Source organism: Molossus molossus, unplaced genomic scaffold (assembly GCF_014108415.1).
Source record: "Molossus molossus isolate mMolMol1 unplaced genomic scaffold, mMolMol1.p scaffold_m16_p_9, whole genome shotgun sequence".
Classification (NCBI taxonomy): Eukaryota; Metazoa; Chordata; class Mammalia; order Chiroptera; family Molossidae; genus Molossus; species Molossus molossus.
The window spans coordinates 30454897-30475565 of NW_023425403.1; the positions used below are offsets into that span (position 1 = coordinate 30454897).

A 20669-nucleotide genomic window follows, 5' to 3' on the forward strand; every position below is an offset into this window, starting at 1 on the left:
GTACCATCAGCTGTTTGCTGGTAGATACAAAAAAATCAAGATGAAATAGGTCCCTATCCTCCACCTCTAATGCAGACCCACCAACATGTCATCCTGTACTTGCATTCTCTTAGGGTCCTCCCACTCTGCCCTTCCTTCCAGGGTGCCCAGTGGAATTCCCCATGGCAGGGGTAAGGAGGGCCATTCCTGCAGGTGATGAAGACAGCTCACCCACCAACCCCCGCCCCCCACCATTGAAATAACAGAGTTGAGAAAATGGGGTAGAGTCAAACTTTCCCTGCAGCCACCTCTCTTCTGAAATGGGATTCATGAGGAGACCAACTGACCTACCCCATGGGTCTGTGACATGAAATGATCAAGGGCTAGCATCAAGGGGCTCCTCATTTTGACCTCTGGCCTAATTTTCCTTCAAATGGCTGTGAAAAAGTCACATGGGGAAGAGGGAGCCTTTTAAATAAAAGTGTGATAAGTAGGATACACTGATAATACAACATTACTACTACCACATTATCTCATTTGATCCTCATTTGAAATGGGCACTGCCTTAACTACTAAGTTCAGGAAAGTAATTGCAAAATTTTCCTGGTTGATGATTAATCTTCTGTAAGTGCCAGAGGAAATCCAGAGCAAAGTCAGAGCTAGAAGGGACTTTGAGAGGTCATCTCTCTCCTGACTTCAGAGAAAATACTGAAAACATTGCAAACAAATATAAGCCCATTTTTAGATGACCTCAGGAAAAAAGTTTACATTTTCCAGTACCCAAATTCTCCATTTTATAATACCTTTTTTATATCTCACCTAGTGGTCCTCAAACTTTAATGTGCATCAGAATCACTTGGGGGGGGGGGGGGGCTAGTCAAAACACAGATTGCTGGGCCCCGCTCCCACAGTTTCTGAATCAGTAGGTGTGGATGGAGCCTGAGAACATGTATTTTTCACTAGTTTCCAGATGGTGCTGACACTGAAGGTACCAGGACTGCACTATGAAGACCACAGTTCCAACCTAACCCCTACTGGACTGAACTCTTATATTCTCAATGGAAACACATACCAGTTGGGTCATTATTCCTTGGTACTGAGGCATTCATATACTTGCATAACCATTCAAGAGTCCCCAGCCATGCTTTTTCCTCCAGGCTAAATAATAGAAGTTCCCTAACATCTTATTATAGGTATCATTTTTCAACCCTTTCATCATTTTTTAAGGTTCTTTATTGAGCCCTCTCCAAATCTCTTTCAGTTGTGGAGACATGAACTAGACCCAGATCCTTAGTCAGAGGCTGGCTGAGGCTGAGGATAAAGGGGAAAATGACTCACAGATTCATACAGTATACTCGTTTATTAATCTCCAATACCCAAGCTTGCCTTATTAGTTCCCTTCTGATTCATGTTCTTCTGACTCCTTTATGAGCTGCAGTAATGTTTAGTTGACCTTTGTAATGCCTTTCTTCTGAGATGCTCAAAGCATTTCTCTAATTTAACAGTTGACTCAACATCCTAAACTAGTACAGAGACAAGTACCTTATACTATTGCATATCAATTCAGGAGGGGGGAGAAAGTCTGGAACCCAAATTCAGATGTCTATCCAAATATAATTATATGGAGAAAGACTCTCCTTACATTTACTGGACTTTATAAGGTATCAAGTTTACCTCCTCCACATAATAGTAACAGTTTCAGGTGTAGGTGAAACTACTGAAACTCATTCCCTTTGAGCGACACTGTAATAGAGAACAGGAGTTGCAGATGAGGCTTCTGGAGCCAGTCTTCTCACTCATTTTCATCACTTCCCCAGCTGTTGGAAGAGAGAGAAGCAGCACCCCAGGTGGTACTGCAATCTGTCTTAATCCTACTGGGCAAAAGCCCAGATGAACTGAAAACTAACCCACAAGCTACCCTTGACCCTCCCCACACCATCTTGTTTTCCTTTTCATTCCATATTCTTTTTTCTGACAGTGTATTCAGCGTGTACACCAAGGGCCCAGCCTCTGTGTGCTGCCTAATTTTAACACGTGAGTTCTTTGAGAATGGGAAATGGGAACTATGCTTTCTTTGTGCATTGTATGTGCCATGGGGGTGCTTAATACATGCTAAATAATAACAACAGACCCAGTATTTCCAAAAGAAATCAGCATTCCTGCCGACAGGCAGATCCTACTATCACTTACTTGTATATAAGACAGGCAAAGCTTAAGGCATCCCTCCTCACTGTTCTTTCATTTTAGATAAAACAGTTGAAACTCAATATAGCAAAGCCTATTCCTACAAAATTTCCTTTTGAAAAAGAGAACATTCTAGAGATGTGATCACTGAGCATTTGCATTTGGCTCCAAACCAAAGGGAACCTGTTAGATAATATAAGTTCCCATATAACTATACAGACAAGTAACCTATTAAAAACCTCACATGGATGAAAGAAACCCAGAGAAAAGACTGCGCTTTGCTTCCCTGAAAAATCCCTCCAAGCTTCAGAGCAGAAGCCTAGTCTTTAGGAATCAAGTAACAGAAAGCTCCTGCTGCAGTCAGGAGCTACTCTGTCAGAGCCTCTTGGTTTGTGACTATTTTAAGAGGCAGAGGAGTAGGAAAGGGCAGGCCACCGCTGAAAGCAGCTCAGACAGGACTGGAGGACAGATATGCACAAAGTTAATGGCGGTGACGGTGATGGTGACTGACGGTGCAGGCGTGCACAGCACATGGTTGAAACCATGGGCTCCTGGACATTTCTACAGGCAACAAAGTTGCCTGTGTTTCTTGGCATCTGGATCCCCATTTGTGACTCTGAGTTGAGCTCATTGTGATTTCTTATGGCCACGGTCATAACAAGTCAACAGAGCCTCTACTCATGAAGGAATCAAAACCACGATCTCTGCATCAGGCATGCAGGATAGGAAAAAGCGAAGAGCATCACAGCACCAGCAAACACGAGAAATTCCGACAGACACTTACATAATAAAAATGATCTCCTTTTTCATTCACCTGTATTGTTCTCTAAATCATTAAAACAAACACTATGAAAGCATTTTAGAGCCTTTTTAGCAACTCTTCAAAGAACACGTTTCCTAGTAGTAAAAACACCTAAGGAAACCTCTTTCGGTTAAATTAACAGTATACCTTTAACAACACTCCATTGAGATTCTGATGGAGCCTTAGTAATAATTAAAAGTAAGAATAAGAATGGTTACTTTCATTGAATACAGTATATATTATGAAACATATACTGGAACAAAGTATTTTTTACTGCTGAAGATATACAGACTTTCCTGTTATAATTACAATTAATCTGGACTACAAACTTCTCTTTTGCTCAATAAAAAACTTAGGTTTTTAAAAAAGTTTCTTTCCAAAACTAGCCCAGGAACTCAGTTCTATTTTCCCTTCTTACATTCTTTTCCTACTAAATGTAGGACTGAAACACTTCCTTTCATTGTTGACACCTTAGGTCATTTGGATTTAAAAATCAGACCATACATAATAACAAAGAAGTCTTTAAATAAAGCTTTCAAAATGGGTAAATGCTATTTGAGGGCAGGCCTCCCTCCTTGCTCACAGAAATGACAGAGACAGGATGCCTGGTGAGCAGCTACTACACTATTAAAATAAACAATTTTAATGAATTGTTTCATTAAAATCAGTATTCCTAAAGGGGATATAATTCGCACATTGATAGGTAAAGAAATTCCTGCCTGTTTCTCTATTATAAGCGAGTTGTCTGGCATGAAGTCAGTGTACCCTGAATTAAAACACTTCAAACTAAACAAGGTCATTAAGGCTTAATTTAAAATATGCATTATTAAAATCTTTAGTTTTCTTCAGTCCAAATTTATGTTGGCAATGACGTGTTAAAGTAAGAGCAGTTAAAATTAGAGAACTTCATGGCCTTTGGTTAATTTTGATAACTAACTCAAACTTCCAGAGGATGCTTTCATTTATTTTCTAAAGCCTTCATCCTAAAACTAGTTTATTTAAGTGCTTCTCCTTAGGAATATATTGTTCTATTATTAAGCATAAAATTCTCCCTAAAAAAATAAAATTGTCCATCTACACATTTTACAAAATTACATTTGACACTCCCATTATTTCTGGAGCATAAGTTTGTATCTCAGGGTAAGTATAACAGGAATCCTTTTAACTTTTTAAATGTATACATATATACATACATATAAGAGTTAGGTTATCAAAGAAAATAAAGCTCAATGATACCACCATTTCCATTAATTGAATATCTGAACAGATAAAATAAGTAATCATCTACAGATTGCCTTGCAAAGATAAAAATAGTAATAATCAAATACTTTCTCTTGGGAAAACTGAATAAAGTAGGTTTGATACATTTAAAGAAAAACCTTTGGCCAGCATTCTTAGAATCTGCTAAAGTAATCACCCCCAAAATTTCCAGTTTTGCCAAGAGATTAAAAACGACTATGATAGTAACATTAAGAAGATTTAAGAAAAAAAGAACAAAGAGAAATCTTAAAAATTCACCCAGAACTTACAAGTACTTTCAAAGGAAATCTGAGCCACAATTCTTCAGAAGACTGCTCTCCCGATCATGAACACAATCTGAAGTCTAAAATAGATATCCTATCACGTTGGATGGAGAAGTCACATTTCAGCTTACTAACTTCTACTTGGGTAAACAGTTTTACAACTCCTAGAACAAACCCTGGCTAAAATTAACTGCACCCCAGCGGCAGGCAGGAACTCGCTGATTTGCATCATGTGTGCCCGGATTTATTCACTAGGACAACATCGGTGTCCTCTTAATGGGAAATTTGGCCAAGGGGCGTGCTCTGGTGAACAATACACAGCATCGTGATTATGCTAATTATTGAATTCAGTCCAATGATACTAACTTCTTTTCAGTTGTTTTTGCAAGCGCTGACAAAGAGAACGAGTAAGCTCTCTCTCACTACAGGCATTCACTTGATTTTTTAAGCACATTCAAATCAGAGAGAACTTTGGCAACAAGGTGGCAGTGCTGTCTGCTCTTCACAAGGAAAAGCCTAGTTAAAGGACATTCTGTCAGATTACTTAAACAGCGTGCCTAGATGTGGTACTATGTGAAATAAATAGGCATCACGTATACATACCAATGAGTCTATTGACAAGTCGCCTTGAATAACAGCTTTTCCCCCTTGATATCTAATGAACTCAGTTCATTTACTTGCTATCTAGCTTTGTCTTCTGCACCTCCCAAGGAGCTGCTATGAGGACACAGGTTCACTAAGAAATTACAACTGAGAACAAGCATCTCATATATTTGCAAAAGGCATTGTCCTTGGCAAGAAGCATTTTGAAGTGTGTATTTAACTGCCTGGATGGCTGTAAATAGTTAATTGTCCTGTATAGGTGACTGATCTTCTATCTATAAAGCATGTTGAAGCTCAAGTTAACAGCTAAAGACCCCAAGTACACAGCTAATACTAAAAAAAAAAAAAAATTAGAAGTAACTTGGAACTTTCTTTAAAAAATATAAAGTACAACTTATACCAAAGACACAGAACTGCTTAGTATCTATTCAAGATGATTCAGGCTATTTTGTTTTAGACATTAAGTTCCAATGTCCAATATTAGGCTCTTCCTGGACACTTTCTGAAAAATATCAAACCAAGTTACAAATATCAATCAACTTTCCAAACAGCTCTGGGACATGTCATTTTCTCATTTTTTTAAAAACAGATGGGTAAACAGAAATTCAATCAATGATTATCCAAGGCTTCCTTCTGAATCAACACTGGCTTATTCCAACCCCCTCCTAGCCCCTCTATGACATGTCTTCCATTTTAACCATTTAGCTATAATCCAATAGATCTTTTCAGAGCTGTTTGTTTTCCTAATTTTAAAATGCGATGCCAGTTTAGACTTCAAGAGATCTATTCTCCTCAACCCTCAAATTCCACGTCTGACCTCCAGGGACTCACTCCTTAACTGATGATTGCAAGCAAGTACCCTGTAACATGGGTATAAACATGTCCCTTACCAAGCACTGTCCACCTGTGACATGCATACCCAAAGTAGCAAGTGAGGTGCTTTTCATTGGCATGAGCTGATAACCACCAGCACAATCCCCCTCCTGTCTATTTACAAAAACTGTAGCTGCTAATCTGGGATTCCACCCGAATTGACCAATCTTAGGCAGCTGTAGTCTGCACCGGTTCCACCCTCACGAGATGGTAGCTGGTGGCACCAACCACCACCTCAACCCAAAGTCACTGGAGGTGGGCATTTCCCACTCTGTGCCAAAAGGCAAAAAGTTGGCACTTATCATAGATGGCTGACCTCTGATTAATATAATTAATTCTGAGTAATCCACAGCAAAATTTCTGTGGAATTCCTAATGCCAAAAGAGGATGTTGGGAGACTATTTTAGACACAATTATCCTTATCCTATTATGTCATAGTTCAGTAGAAGAGTTTCCAAGCCAAAACATTATTTCTTCCCTAAACCATAAAGAAAAAGCAAATACACCAAGCTTATTTCCGTATCGGATTTTCCATCAGAGAAAAATATGACAGATCACTACACTGACTGTAATGAAGGCAGGGGATGCCTAGCACTTTCCCAGGTCCTCATGTTCAAGCTGAGTATGACTACACTGTTTCTTTCAACAGCAGCCACACCTGTTCCAAAATGCAAGAACCAAAACATTCCAAAGAAAATAGTGTACCCTCCAATGTACATTAGTCATCCTGCTGCTTCCTTTTCATGAGTGAAAATAATTTAAGAGTCAACTGGACTTTTGTTTCAGGCATACTTACAAGAGTAAAGAGAAATCTAGGTGCATCATTAAAAGCAAGATACAGTAAATTCTTCCATTCGTTCTTATGAATTTTTAGTGAGGGAGAAGGGACAGCTAGCACTACACCAGTGGAAGGTGGTGATCTATGGGATCTTTAGTCCAATAGATCCACGGATTTAAAACAAAAACAAAAGAAAAACAACTGTTTTTATGAAATTGTATGAATGAATTAACCTAGATACAGACCCTCTAGAGCAGCTACATACATCATTTTAAAGTTTCTAGTAGTCACATTAAAAAAGTAAAAATAGCCCGGCCAGTGTGGCTCAGTGGTTGAGCGTCGACCCATGCACCAAGAGGTCGCTGGTTCGATTCCCAGTCAGGGCACATGCCCAGGTTGTGGGCCTGATCCCCAGTGTGGGGCATGCAGGAGGCAGCCAATCGATGTTCTCTCTCATTGATGTTTCTATCCCTCTTTCCCTCTCCCTTCCTCTCTCTCTAAAAATTAATAAAGAAAAAAATCTTAAAAAAAAAAAAGTAAAAATAAACAGGCGAAATTAATTTTAATATAGTTTATTTAACTCAATATGTTCAAGATACTATTGTGTCAGCATGTAATGAATATAAAAAATGATTAAAGAGATGTGAGAGAAATGGAAAGCTGAAGGACTTAGGCAGAAAGAGGAAGGAAAATGATTTTTAGAAAGAAGAAAAAACTAAATGGAGGACAAACAGGCCAAAAGAAGGGGAGAAGAAAAGAATTTCTCCCTATGTATAGAATTCCCTAATAAAACATGTAACAAATGTGGGAATGTTCCTATTCTGGGACTAGGTGCTGGAGATTCATAGAAAAGACAAGGCTCTGTGTTCAAGGAGCTCACTGTGCCCACCCAGGCAAATACAAATGTTCTGGTAAGTAGGAAGACAGTTATTTGTTACATGCTACAGGAACACACATGAGAATTAGGGCAGGGAACACAGTTTATTTTTTATTTTATTGTTTTAAAAATATGTTTGTTCATTTTATTGTTTTTTTAGAGAGAGAGGGAGAGAGAGATAGAAACATTGATGAGAGAGAAACATCACTGGGCTGCCTCCTGCATGTCTCCTACTGTGGATCGAGCCCACAACCCAGGCATGTGCCCTGACCAGGAATCGAACCACCGACCTCCTGGTGCATGGGATAATGCTCAACCACTGAGCCACACTGGCCAGGCAGCTCAGTTTATTTTTTAAATAAAGGTTATTTTCTAATAAAATTTTAAATATATGTTCCGAAATATCTCAGGATTCTGAATTTTATTTTGAAACCTTGTAAGTGTCATGGAGAGATCAGTTATTCCAAAATATCTTAAAATTACATCTTGAACCAGCAGTTACATTATATTCTGAGCTATTCATCATCTTCAGATGAAACCTGGTTATTTGGTCCAACTAGTGATAGGGTAGGGAAAGAGTAGAAAGGGGAAAAATAATTCACATTTTACCATAGTTTCCAGTTTTTCAGAGAACACATAAAATACTCAAAGGCTTCATGCTGGAGGAAAAAAGAACATTACCAATTCATTAGGAAGAAACTCTTCTTTGGATTGTAGCTATAGGGTCAGAAAGACCTGGGTTCAAACGTAGTCCCCTGCCTAAATGACCTCAGGCAACTTAGCTAGGCTCTGTGGGTCTGCTTCCTCACCTGTAAGGTAGGGTTAGCGCAGACAACAGGGGGCCAGTGTTGGAACTCCCAGAGAGCCAGGCAAGGGGTGGACAGCTGGCACACAGGAGCTCTCTGTGGACAGCCACAGCCATGTGATCACACCCCTTCTGCCAGCAATATAGTCCTTGCTGAAGATCGATTTGGGATATTTATTGAGTGAGGATTAAAGGCTCCCTACTTTTATAGTTCTACGCTTCAAAAAATAAAAAATAGAAAGGGGGTTCAAATGATTGAGTATTTCAGGGAAACGGAGGGTCTATAAACTTATTTATCTCTTGGAAACACTGTAACTTTGACAGCCCGATCAATTTTTCTCTATTATATCACCTCTTGTTGCTAGTCTAAGGCTGAGTCAATTTAGGGACACTGATATACAAATCCACACCTTGGTAGATTGTGTAGTACTAACCCCTATTTGTTCCTGCTTCTCTGTATCCATACCTTTATGTAGTCCCTTCCATTGACTCTGGGTAGGCCAGCAGGACAAAAGCAAACTTAACCCAGGGGCTTGAAAAGTGTAAGCCCATTGGGACTCACCCTCTCTGGTCACTCCTTGGAACCTCGAGGCCACCCCATGAAGCAGCCCTGGCTAACTTATTGGGCATGAGAGGATCACATGAAGCAAAGATGCACCGTCTGCTGCTGAGGCCCCTACACCAGAACAAGACAACTGCCTGACATAAGTGAGGTCATCCCAGAGCAGGTGGCCCCAGCCAAGCAGCCAGCTAACCACAGAGATCAGCCAGGCTAGCTCAAACCAGAAGAACTACCTAGGTGACCTATAAAATTGTGAGACAATAAATGTTTGTTTTTCTAAGTATTAGGTGGTTTGTTGTGAAGCAAAAGCTCACTAATACACAATCTTCAAAAGTCTGTAATACTCCATTTCTTTACTTCCAAATAAAACATTTTAAGACTAATCTTATTCTTAAAATTCATAATTCTATAAAAAATTTCAATTTTGATTACTGCATTAACCTTTATCTGTCATATCAACTATTATCTTCATCAAACCAAAATGAAGCAGTGATATGCTGATTATAAAATTGCTAAAATAATAAGCGTTCTATTTATTTCATCCAATCATTTGAAACAAATGTGGCCTTCAATACTATGTATATGCTAAAGAAATGACTTCTTTGTGCTAGCCTTAAGGGTAATTACACTGGCACAGTTATAGCTATTCAGTATGTCAATAATTCAGAAACGGATTAAGAGTACCAATTTATATGCATATGAACAGAGAAAACAAACTCAAAGAATAAACCATTTTTCTTCAACATTTTTTTTTTGTAAGCTAAAAATATACACAGTAGCAAACTTCAAGCCAGTTCTTTTTTTTTTTTTTATTTTTTTTTTTTATCCTCACCCGAGGACATTTTTCCATTTTTTGTTCAGGTAGAGTGGGAGGGAGAGAGAGGAACAGAGAGAGAGAGAGAAACATCGATGTGAAAGGAACACATCGAGTGGCTGCCACCCGCACAACCGACCAGGGCCGGGGACAAACTGCAACCGAGGTACATGCCCCTAGCGGGAACCGAACCCGGATCTCTCAGGACCGCAGGCCGACGCTCTAACCGCTGAACCAAACCGGCCAGGGCCAGTTCTTTTTTTTTTTATCCTCACCTGAGGACATTTTTTGATATTTTGTTCAGATAGAGTGGGTGGGAGAGAGAGAGAGAAACATCAATGTGAAAGGGACACATCATCGAGTGGTTGCCACCCACACAACCCAACCAGGGCTGGGGACAAACTGCAACCGAGGTACGTGCTCTTAGCGGGAACCCAACACGAGTCTCTCCAGACCGCAGACCGATGCTCTAACCCCTGAGCCAAACCGGCCAGGGCCAAGCCAGTTCTATTTAAGACTTTAATAAAGAGCTAAGTCAGCATAATTTTATAACATAATTTATATCATGACTATAAAAGTATTAATTCTGTTGTTTTACAACTTATTTTAATGGAGTTGATTTTTTAAAGTATCTTAGAATTCTCAGAGAAAATTTTACCCTCACCATACATTCCTAATAGTTGTCCATTTAACCAACATTTGTTAAACCACTGATTCTGCATTCATGAAACCCCCAAGCATATGCAAGATTGTATGGCACGATGCCCTCAACTATCGCAGAAAATTGTGTAAATGACAGCTCGGCCTTGAAAAGTTTTATAATCTGATATGAGATGTGACAGTATACTGTATTTTCCATCCAAGGTTGGGACTGACTTAGTTATTATGTGGATTTTCTACTCTGCAGAGGGTCGGTTCCCCTGGCCCCCACGTTGTTCAAGGGTCAACTGTATATAAACCTTGTATCATATGAGGGAGTAATCAGTAAATATTCCAAAGGGTAAAAATTCATTCCAGTAGAAATCTAAGAAAAGAAGAGGCTTCCAGTTAAAGTAATCAAGAAAAGCATCTTGGAGGAAGTGACATTTAAATGGCGCCTTTGCATGCTGATAAGATTTCACTAGCAAAAGGAGTGGAAAGAACATTATACAGAACCAATAACATAAGCAAAGATAGACACAAAGGAAAGATATAATGTATATCTGGTGAATGGCTTGGATTCAGATTTCAGCTCTAACAATTATTAGCTGTTTTGACTACTAATAAAATTTCTTGATTTCTATCTAGTTAAACAATACTACCCCAAAGGCTATGATTTGTAAAATTCCCTAGGGCTCTATCCTCCCACCTATGGCTTTAGCATTCTTATCAAGGACCTGGATAAAGGTATAGACAGCATATTAATCAAGTTTATAGATGGCACAGACTAGGTCAGAATACCTAAGATGAAAGATGTCAGCATGCAGGTTTCAAATGATCTTAAAAACAATTCCTTGATTTCTCCAAGTCTATGCTATAAAGTATCCAATCAGAGTATAGATATGAAATCTACAGCAAACTGCCTGGTTTCAAATTCTAGCTTCATCACTTAGTAGTTGTTGATCTTGGGCAATTACTCCCTCTGTGCCTTAGTTTCATCATCTTTAAAATGGGGATACTAATAGCTCAGCCAGGTACCTCAGTGGTTGAGTGTTGACCCATGTACCAAGAGGTCGCCGGTGTGATTTTCAGTCAGGGCACATGCCCAGATTGTAGGCCAAATCCCCACTGGGGGGCATGCAGGAGGTGGCCAATAGATGTTCTCTCTCATGGATGTTTCTATCTCTCTCTCCCTCTCCCTTCCTTTCTCTAAAAATCAATTTAAAAAAATTTTTTTAATGGGGATAATATTATACATTCTTGAGTTTACTCAAATATAGATGAGTTTACATCTGTAAAGCATGTAGAACAGTGCCTGGTACTTAATATATAAATGTTTTGTTAAATAATTAAGTAAACTCAGGTTTATGCATACACAGCAAGACAGCCAGGCAGATGTGTATGAATATAGATATAGTTGTACCACCAAAGACAGCATCTGGTAAGTGCTAAATATACATTTAATTTTTTCCCCTTTTTCTGGTGTTCACAGAGAACTGCACTACAGCACAAGGATCAGACATGTTTTCAGGTGCTCCAACATTAACTTTACTCAGTTAAAAGAACAGAGACTGTCCCTCCTCTACTTTGAAATTGGGGATGCCTCCTTTCTCTTGGGAGGTAAGAATTCTACACATGCTAATGTAAGATGCTAGGCTTGAAACTGCTTAGACAGACACAGCATGGCTGGCTGCCAGATTCTAATGAAGGTACTAATGTCTCCTGTAATAAATACATCTTAAACAGAAAAATAAACATAGGCTTATTAAGTATAATCTGTAATTTATTAGTATTCAAGCAAATCTTAAACAAGAAACCATAAATGTACTACAATTTGAGATTTAAGGATAAAAAACCATTAGATTTAAAGCCATAGTGATTTAAAAGGTAGGTTAAATCTTACTAATTCTAGTCTAATCTGACTTCAAGTAGTTATATATACAAACTGAAAATACTTTTTTATTTTTTTAAATATGTTTTTATTGATTTTTATGTTATTTTTTTAATCCTCACCTAAGGATATTTTTCCACTGCTTCCTAGACAGAGTGAAAGAGAGAGGGGGAGGGAGAGAAAAACATTGATGTGAGAGAAACACATCAACTGGTCGCCTCCCGTACGGCCTGCTGGGGACCAAATCTGCAACCCAGATATGTGTCCTTGACTGGGAATTGAACCCTCGACCCCTTGGTCTGAGGCTGATGCTCTAACCACTGAGCCAAACTGGCCAGGGCTGATTTTTATTATATTTTTTATAGAGAAAGAGAGGAAGGGAGGGAGAGAGAAAGAAACATTGATGTGAGAAACACCAACAGGCTGCCTCCACGCTCCCTACCGGGGATCGAGCCTGCAACCCCTGCAAGTGTTCTGACCAGGAATCGAACCAGCAACCTCTCAGTCCATGGGACAACACTCAATCCATTCAGCCACACCAGCCAGGCCTGAAAATACTTTTAAATGCAGTTTTATTACTTGAATCTATTAACAAATGTTAAACTGAGTTCCCTCCATTTTTAAGATGAAAGCACTAATGACAGTTAACAGATGATACTTAAAAACAAACAAACAAACAAAAACAAAAACAAAATAAACTGCCAAAAGTATTTGGAAATATTTTTCTATGTTGAAATAAGTAAAATTTTCCTGCAGTCTTACACTACAGATTTGTTTTACAACCTCCTTTTCACAAATATTGCAAAGGTAAATTTTATCCATCACAAATCAAACTTGATTGCCACGTCTGCATTGGTGGACAGAGTCTGAATTAACAAGTTGTTGCGAATTGCTAATCATAAATGCTCACTTCTCAGTTTACTCCATCTAATTGTAGGAAAACTAGTGAAAAACAGCCAGTAAGCTATTAAACTTCCAAAATCTTTTGGCATATTAACACCAAATATTAATTTGTTATTTCAATCCACACCACTTCACATGCAATCAAGTCTACTTCAAGAACACCTCAAATATTTTTAGGGTAAGGACTAGCCTACTTCTAACTTGAAATTTAAGACTTTCTGAGGAAAAGAGGGCTATAAGGGAATATTTTAATAGAGCTATACTGCTGTATTCATTCAAATCTCAACTCCACCATCAACCAAAAATGAGTTAATACACATATAGCAATCAGAACAGTACTTGTCAAGAATTTTTTAAATATATATTTTAGCTATATACATAAGATGAATGGAAGCATAAAAGGATAGCACATTAATAAATTCCAACTATCATCCTGATTTTGAATAAGAAAAATTTTGTCCTTATTCAAGCTTAAAGACCCAAGATTATAAAATATTAAGCAGCCAGTTAGACAAAGGACATTCTATTCGTTCATACATAGCATATCACAACAAGGCACATCCAAATCACGACATCAGACTAGTACTCACTGTTTTTTGTAAAAGTGTTAAACAAGTTATCTCTTCTCCTACATGTAAGGTGGGTCAGTGTCCAGGAAAAATAATTAATATAACCCAAAACATCCTGCAAAGAATATCTAAAAGAATCTCTCTGAGATCATTTACTAAACTAATCTATTTCAAAATCATCTTTAACTTTAATTCTGGACGATGAAGAAACACAAAGAATACGTCACATTTAAGTTACGATTCTTTAGAATGTGTTGGACAACTCTGACACATACTGCAAAAAATAAAGTATTAAAAATAGCCAAGAGAAGGACTAGGCAGTAGCTAAAACACAAAGGCCAGGGGTGAGATCAAAATTAGAAACATATAACGTCTGGTGAACTGTCCATATAAGGGTATCTTTAAATCAGTAACTAAGTAAGGATAATCCACTGGGCAAAATAAACAGCTGCCATTATCAGAATGGCTGATTCTCCATCTCTCATTCAGAAATCTTTTCAGAGCCCCAGGAGACAAATATGACTTTATGCTATCATGTTCAATAATGTTCAACGATGTTTGGAGGTATTTTCAAAACTGGTCTCAATTTTCCTGGTCCCAGATGAGAATCTTCATGTACTTTGATCTTTCCATTTTACAAAAGTACAAAAAAGCAACAGTAGAGGATAAAACTCCTCACCGTATCTAGTATACCATGTTTACTTACATTTCCCCACCCCATGGATTCCCGATTCGCTCGAGTAGGCTGCTGTTTGTTCAGTCTCGTTTACTTATTCATTAGACTCACAGGGAGCTCCTTAACCTGGTGCCAAGCACTAGAGTATAAAGGATCCTACCTTCTAGGAGTTCAGAGTATTGTGGAAGACAGATACGCAAATAATTATAATACAATGCAGGGCCTATCACAGAAGTTTGTATAAAAGTAAGGGTTGCAGTTCTCTTTGGGGCTTGGGAAGTTTTGCTATGGAAATGACCAGGCCGAGAAAGGGTGAGAGGTATTTTAGGCACAGGGATCAGTACAGGCAAGAACTCAGAGGCAGGAAACAACACAGCATGTTCTGAAAATAGCAGAATACAAGTATGTGTCTAGATGTAACTAAGTAATGGAATATGAATGGGAAAAGAGTAAGGCTATTAGGCTGAAAAAGTGGATTGGCACGAGTTTGCTGAGGTCCTATGTGCCATGCTAATATACTATTCCATTACCCTGTAGCCCTGAGGCTCTCAACTCTGACTACACAATAAAATCTCTTGGGATGCTTTATAATAAAATACTGATGCTTGAGATTTGTTAGTATCAATTAGTTGGTTTAGGATGGGGCATCCATATTTTTTAAAAAGCTTCCCATATAATTCTAGTATATGGTCAGGGGTGAGAACCACTGCTGCAGGCAACAGGAAGTCAATACAACTGTATAAGTAGGATGATGATGTTACATGTCAAAAAAAAAGTTAAGTGGACAATAATGTAAAGAGTAGATTAGAAGCACAGAGACTAGAGAAGAGTGTCAGTTTACAGGTTACTGAATGCAAGTGAGAGACAAGAGTCTGCCAGTAGTTACTAACATTTTATGGGTCACTGACCTGTATGAAAGTCAGTGTTAAAGGCTAAAAGCCCTTCCCTTAGGAAAAATGTACATATATTTTCAGGAGATTATGAACCTCTTTGAGTAATAGATTCATGTTAAGAAACCCTGACCTAAAGGCAGTGATGAGAATGAGGAGAGACTTGAGGTAGAATCCATAGTGTCAGTAACTTTCAGGTGAGGGGGAAGGAATTAAGGACGACACTACCATTCATTCCTAGCTTCAAAGTTACAAATAACAGGTATTGTACACTTATGTGTCAGGAATAATAGTGAGCACCTAATATGCATTTATCTCACTGAATTTTCCCAATTCTGTAAACCACATTGCAACATACCTATTTCATAATTGAAGAAACTGAGATTTGGATACATTAAGTAGCTTGTCCAAGGTTACATGGTGGTAAATGGTGGAAAAAGAATTTATTCCCAGAGTATGACTCCAGAGTTTGCAGTATTAACCTCTGTCCATACAACCTCTGGCAGGTCATCCCCATTAATTAAAAGAGGAGAAAGGAGGATAAAGCAAGAGCAGGTTTAGGATGAGATGAGTTTGACGGTGGGATATTAAAAAACAGTTTTAGACATGATGTGTTCAAGATAGTACAAGAATAAAGATGACAATATATGTTAAGTCAGGAAACAATAGAAAGGAGCTCAAAAGGTGGGAGCAGTCCTGGCTGATGTGGCTCAGCGGTAAGAGCGTTGCCCGCAGACCAAAGAGTCCTGGGTTCGATTCCGGCCAAGTGCATGTACCTCGGTTGCGGTTCGTCCCCAGCCTGGGTTGGGGTTGTGCGGGTGGCAACCAATCAATGTATCTCTCTCGCATCGATGTTTCTTTCTTTCTCTCTCTCTCTCTCTCTCTCTCTCCCTCCCTCCAGCTCCATCTGAAGATTAATGTAAAAATATCCTTGGGTGAGGATTAAAAATTTTAAAAAAGGTGGGAGCAGAAGATATGGCAAAAGAAGGTCTACTGAGTTCTCTCCATGTGGCTTTCTCACAGTGGTGTAAGCTCTATCGTCATCTTTCTTTACCTGTGAGGACACAGACATGGGAGGTCAGAGTCACACAGCCAGCAAGTGGGAAAGCCCACCTTCGTAAGCCCTAACCTGGACCCCTCTGGCACTACATAAAGGAGTGGAAACCATGCTGTCCTAAGTGGTGGCAGCTCCCAATCACCTGTTCTAAGACACAGGTTTTTTTTTTCTTTTAAAGCTTTATATATAAAACAAATTGAAAATATTTATCCAGTTTCATAACCTAAAGGATTTTTATATTGTTTCAATTATTAAGAAGAAATAAGGGATATCTCTGTCTCAACCAACTTAAACATATAATAGAGATACATTTCACAGGAAATATGCAAACCTGGGTGTAAACCTAAGTAAATGACAAAGCATGAGACAAATTCCATACAGTGTTATTATAAGAGTCAGAATTTAGAACAATTAGTCTAATGGAGATAGTGTCTTGTGTTTCCTGAGGCCACAATGAAGCAAGGAAGTGGTAAAATTTCCTTTTTTACACTCTTTTTGTAGCTTGAAAAGAATGTGGTTTTGAAAAGTAACACAAACAAAATTTTTAATCACACTCCACAAGTCTAGTTACTTCAGCTAACTTACGCACTGCAGTTTCAGATAAAACCCTGTAACATTTCAACATTTAAGCATCTCTGAAATACCTGTACTAAAAATCATATAGTCTGTGAATCAAAAGCATTTCTTCTATAAAAGTACTTTTTAAAAGCCTACAAAATTATCCTAGAATTTTCTCATTTTAGAATTAAAGTCCCTAAAAGGAGAAATATAAAATTCCAATTAAAAGAGTTTTGCAGTCCAGTTGCACAATCTTTCACTTAGAACAAGAATTCCTGCTATTGCCCCTATCCCAGGCACCTGCCGCTGTGCTTGAAGGGCTCCCCTGATGGAGTCATTACTTTCTATTACAGCCCACCTCTGTATTTGAGAACTCTCTCACCAGAGCTTAGATGAAGTAAAAATTCTTTGCTTTGTCATTTTCATTCACTCATTCATTCATTCAAACATTTACTGAGTCCTCCTTTGCCCTACAATGAGCAAATTCTATATTCCATCCTCTGGTCTTCCTATTCTCTGATCTACAGGGTTGCTTCCATTGTTCTTTTATACCCTCTCCTTCAGATCCAACAATCAACCGCCTTCAGCAGTGGTTCCTCATGTGACATCATTTCTCAATCCATTACTATCCTCATCTCCCTCCTTTACCAATGCCTCACCCAAAATGTGGGTTCACAGACATAAACACAGTTCATCAAATGAGGTCTAACCAGCTCAGATTTTTAGCAGCCACATTATAGAAATGCTTGTATAAGCCTGTGGTCAGGTAAATGCCTAGCTCTTTCTCATCTCAGGTGCATCTGAGATTGTCCTCCACCCCAAACACTCCTCAACTCCCATAAAAGGTTTATCCTGGATATATTTCATCATGCTAATTTTAGAACATTATTACAATCTATTCAGATTACTCTGAATCTAGAGTCTGCTATCTATGGTATTAATCATTTCCTCTAGGTGTGTCGTCTTGAAATTAAATGTATTTCTATTGCAACCCACATCTCTACAGAAAGAGAATATTATTATTAAAAATATGCCATCAATGGAAACTCAAAGTATTTTATAGATTCTCTAGACTAAGTATTACTCTCTGATACATATATAATTTTTAAACTTTTTTAGGGGGTAAGAACCCCTTTGAAAATCTGATGAAAGCCATAAAATGTTTCTTTGTACACAATTTTACACTCAAACTTAGTACGACAGCAGTAATATACTCCACAAGAAAAATGTCAAAATAGGAAAGGGAATTCATTAACAAAATGAAATATTTATTAGCACATATAATATTACAGTACAAAAAAAGATAGAGGATTCTATACTTTGAACTCATGCTGCAAATTATACAAGAATATATTTTAAAACAAGGACAATTATATTATTTATAATAGCTGGCATTAAGAGATATAACTGCCTTCATATATATCTATCTAAAAGTGCAGACGGCATTAGCATGTGTTTTCAAGGAAGCTTACAATGGTCCATTAAAATGTTTTGATCCAGGAATTGTACTCCTACATATTTATCCTAGCAAAATGAAAGCTTAAGCCCATACAAAAAACCTGTATATGAATTTCACAGCAGCTTTACTGGCAATAACCAAAAATCGTAAACCACCCAAATGTCCTTTCAATGGACAAAAGGCTAAACTGTGGTACATAAAGGAGTACTACTATACTATAAAAAAAAAGAGTACCCTACTATAAAAGAGTACTCAGCATAAAAGGGACCAACTACTCATACTCACACAACTTGAGTGGATCTCACAGGCACTATGCTAAGTTTTTTAAAAGGCATATTCCATTTATACAATATTCTCAAAATAACAAAATTATGACACTGGAGAACCGATTAGTGGTAACCAAGGGTTGGGGGTGGTTTATAAAAGGGTAGCAAGAGAAAGCCTGGGGTTGATGGGTCAGTTCTCTGTCTTGACTGTGGTGGTGGTAACACAAATCTACACATGATCAAACTGCACAGAACTATACATGCCACACACACACATAAATGAGTGCACGTCAAACTGCAAAAATCTGAATAAGCCTGTGGACTGTGCCCATGTTGATTTTCTGGTTTTGATAGTTACCTTTAGGAGAAATTTGGTAAAGGATACATGGAACCTCTCTGTATTTTTGCAATTTCCTGTGAATCTGTAATCATTTCAAAACATAAAGGTTTTTTAAGGTTTGAGGAAAACATAAAGGTGGTCTTTAAGATGTATAAATCATTATTTTTATTTTATTCTACTAAATTTATTGGGGTGACATTGATTCCCAAATCCATACAAGTTTCAAGTGTACAATTTTACAAAACCTCATCAGCACACTGCATCATGCGCCCATCACCCAAAGCAAAGTCTCTTTCCATCCCCATTTCTCCCCTCCCCATTGCCCACCTCCACCTACTCCCCACCTGCTTTTCCCTGCATCACCACACTGTTGGCAGTGTGTATATGTTATGTATGTGGTTTTTAATCCCTTCACCCCTAACACCCCTCCCCTCATTTTTCTTAATCTAAGTGAAAATGTAAACAAGAGGAAAGATATAATAGATAGCTGAAGAGAAAAAGATGACTGGAATAATATTTACGGAGCATTTATGTGCCAGGCAATATAGCTTATTTCATTTAACTCAAGAAACCAAGGAGGTGCTGCTAATTAATATCCTCAGTTCTCACATGAGGAAACTGAAAAATAAGAAATTAAAGTCACACAGTCAAACAAGCAGCAATGATGTCAAAGTTAAAATTAAGACCTTTTCAAAGCAGAGCATTTTAAGAAAAAAAGTATCATTATTGTATCAACAAAGTGTTTAAAAGTAGCTTAGAATAGGTAGAGTATGAAATGCTACAGAAGTCACAGCATACCATGCTGAATACTATGTCTTCCATAAAACACATTAGCCTAGGATAACTGAATGCACTTGATCAGATATATATTTGCAACTGTGGTTATCTTTTTTCAACTTTTGCTTAGAAATGAAAAGAAACATAACACTGATTTCTCCTCTTTAAAAGGTGTTTGCTAAATAAAAATAAGTAGACAAAAGTGAGCCAAAATTAGAAAATACAAACAGGGTGCTCAAAATGAGAGGAAAATAAAGCTGATTGACTATAACAAAGACTATTCATAAATGAAAAACGAAAGGCTACAACACTGTCAAATACAAGGCAGAAAAGTCTAAATTAGGCTAGAATAAAACATGAATCTGCATATAATGAACAACAGGGCTAACAAGATGAATATTTATTTGTAATAAAAGTTTTAAATGAAATCCTATAGTTAAGATTGGTTTTGGTCTGGCTTAGAAAAAGCTAAAGCAAAATTTCAGCCCTTCTGTATCATTCCATCTCCAACTTATATTATTGCATTATTGGCAGTCAAAAAACAGGCAAATCTAGGATAAATTCGATGCAAGTAAATGAGTACTTAAAAGGAAATTTGTTTTTCTTGTTGTAAAGCCTCTGAGATAGGGGCGTTTTTCTAGAGAGAAATATCTCAATTTTAATTTTAAAGATCCAGTGAAACCTCAGGAAAAGACAATATTTAAAACATTGAGCCTGGCTGGTGTGGCTCAGTGGCTGAGCATCAACCCATGCACCAGGAGGTTGTCAGTTTGATTTCCAGTTAGGGCACATACCCAGGTTGTGAGCCCAGTCTCCAGTGCGGGGCATGCAGAAGGTGATCATT

General features: G+C 38.0%; 1 protein-coding gene across 4 annotated transcripts in view; it reads right to left on the reverse strand.

The window, feature by feature from the left end:
• Nucleotides 1-20669, reverse strand: part of SLC20A2 (solute carrier family 20 member 2) — a 99949-nt gene that overhangs the window by 64287 nt on the left and 14993 nt on the right. Inside the window, exon 1 of one of the 4 annotated variants that reach the window (XM_036249848.1) lies at nt 4495-4940. The exons of the other annotated variants lie outside the window; for them this stretch is intronic. The gene's annotated coding sequence lies outside the window, so the exon portion shown is untranslated. Of the gene's footprint in view, nt 1-4494; nt 4941-20669 lie in introns of those variants that run through there. 4 annotated transcript variants of the gene reach the window in all.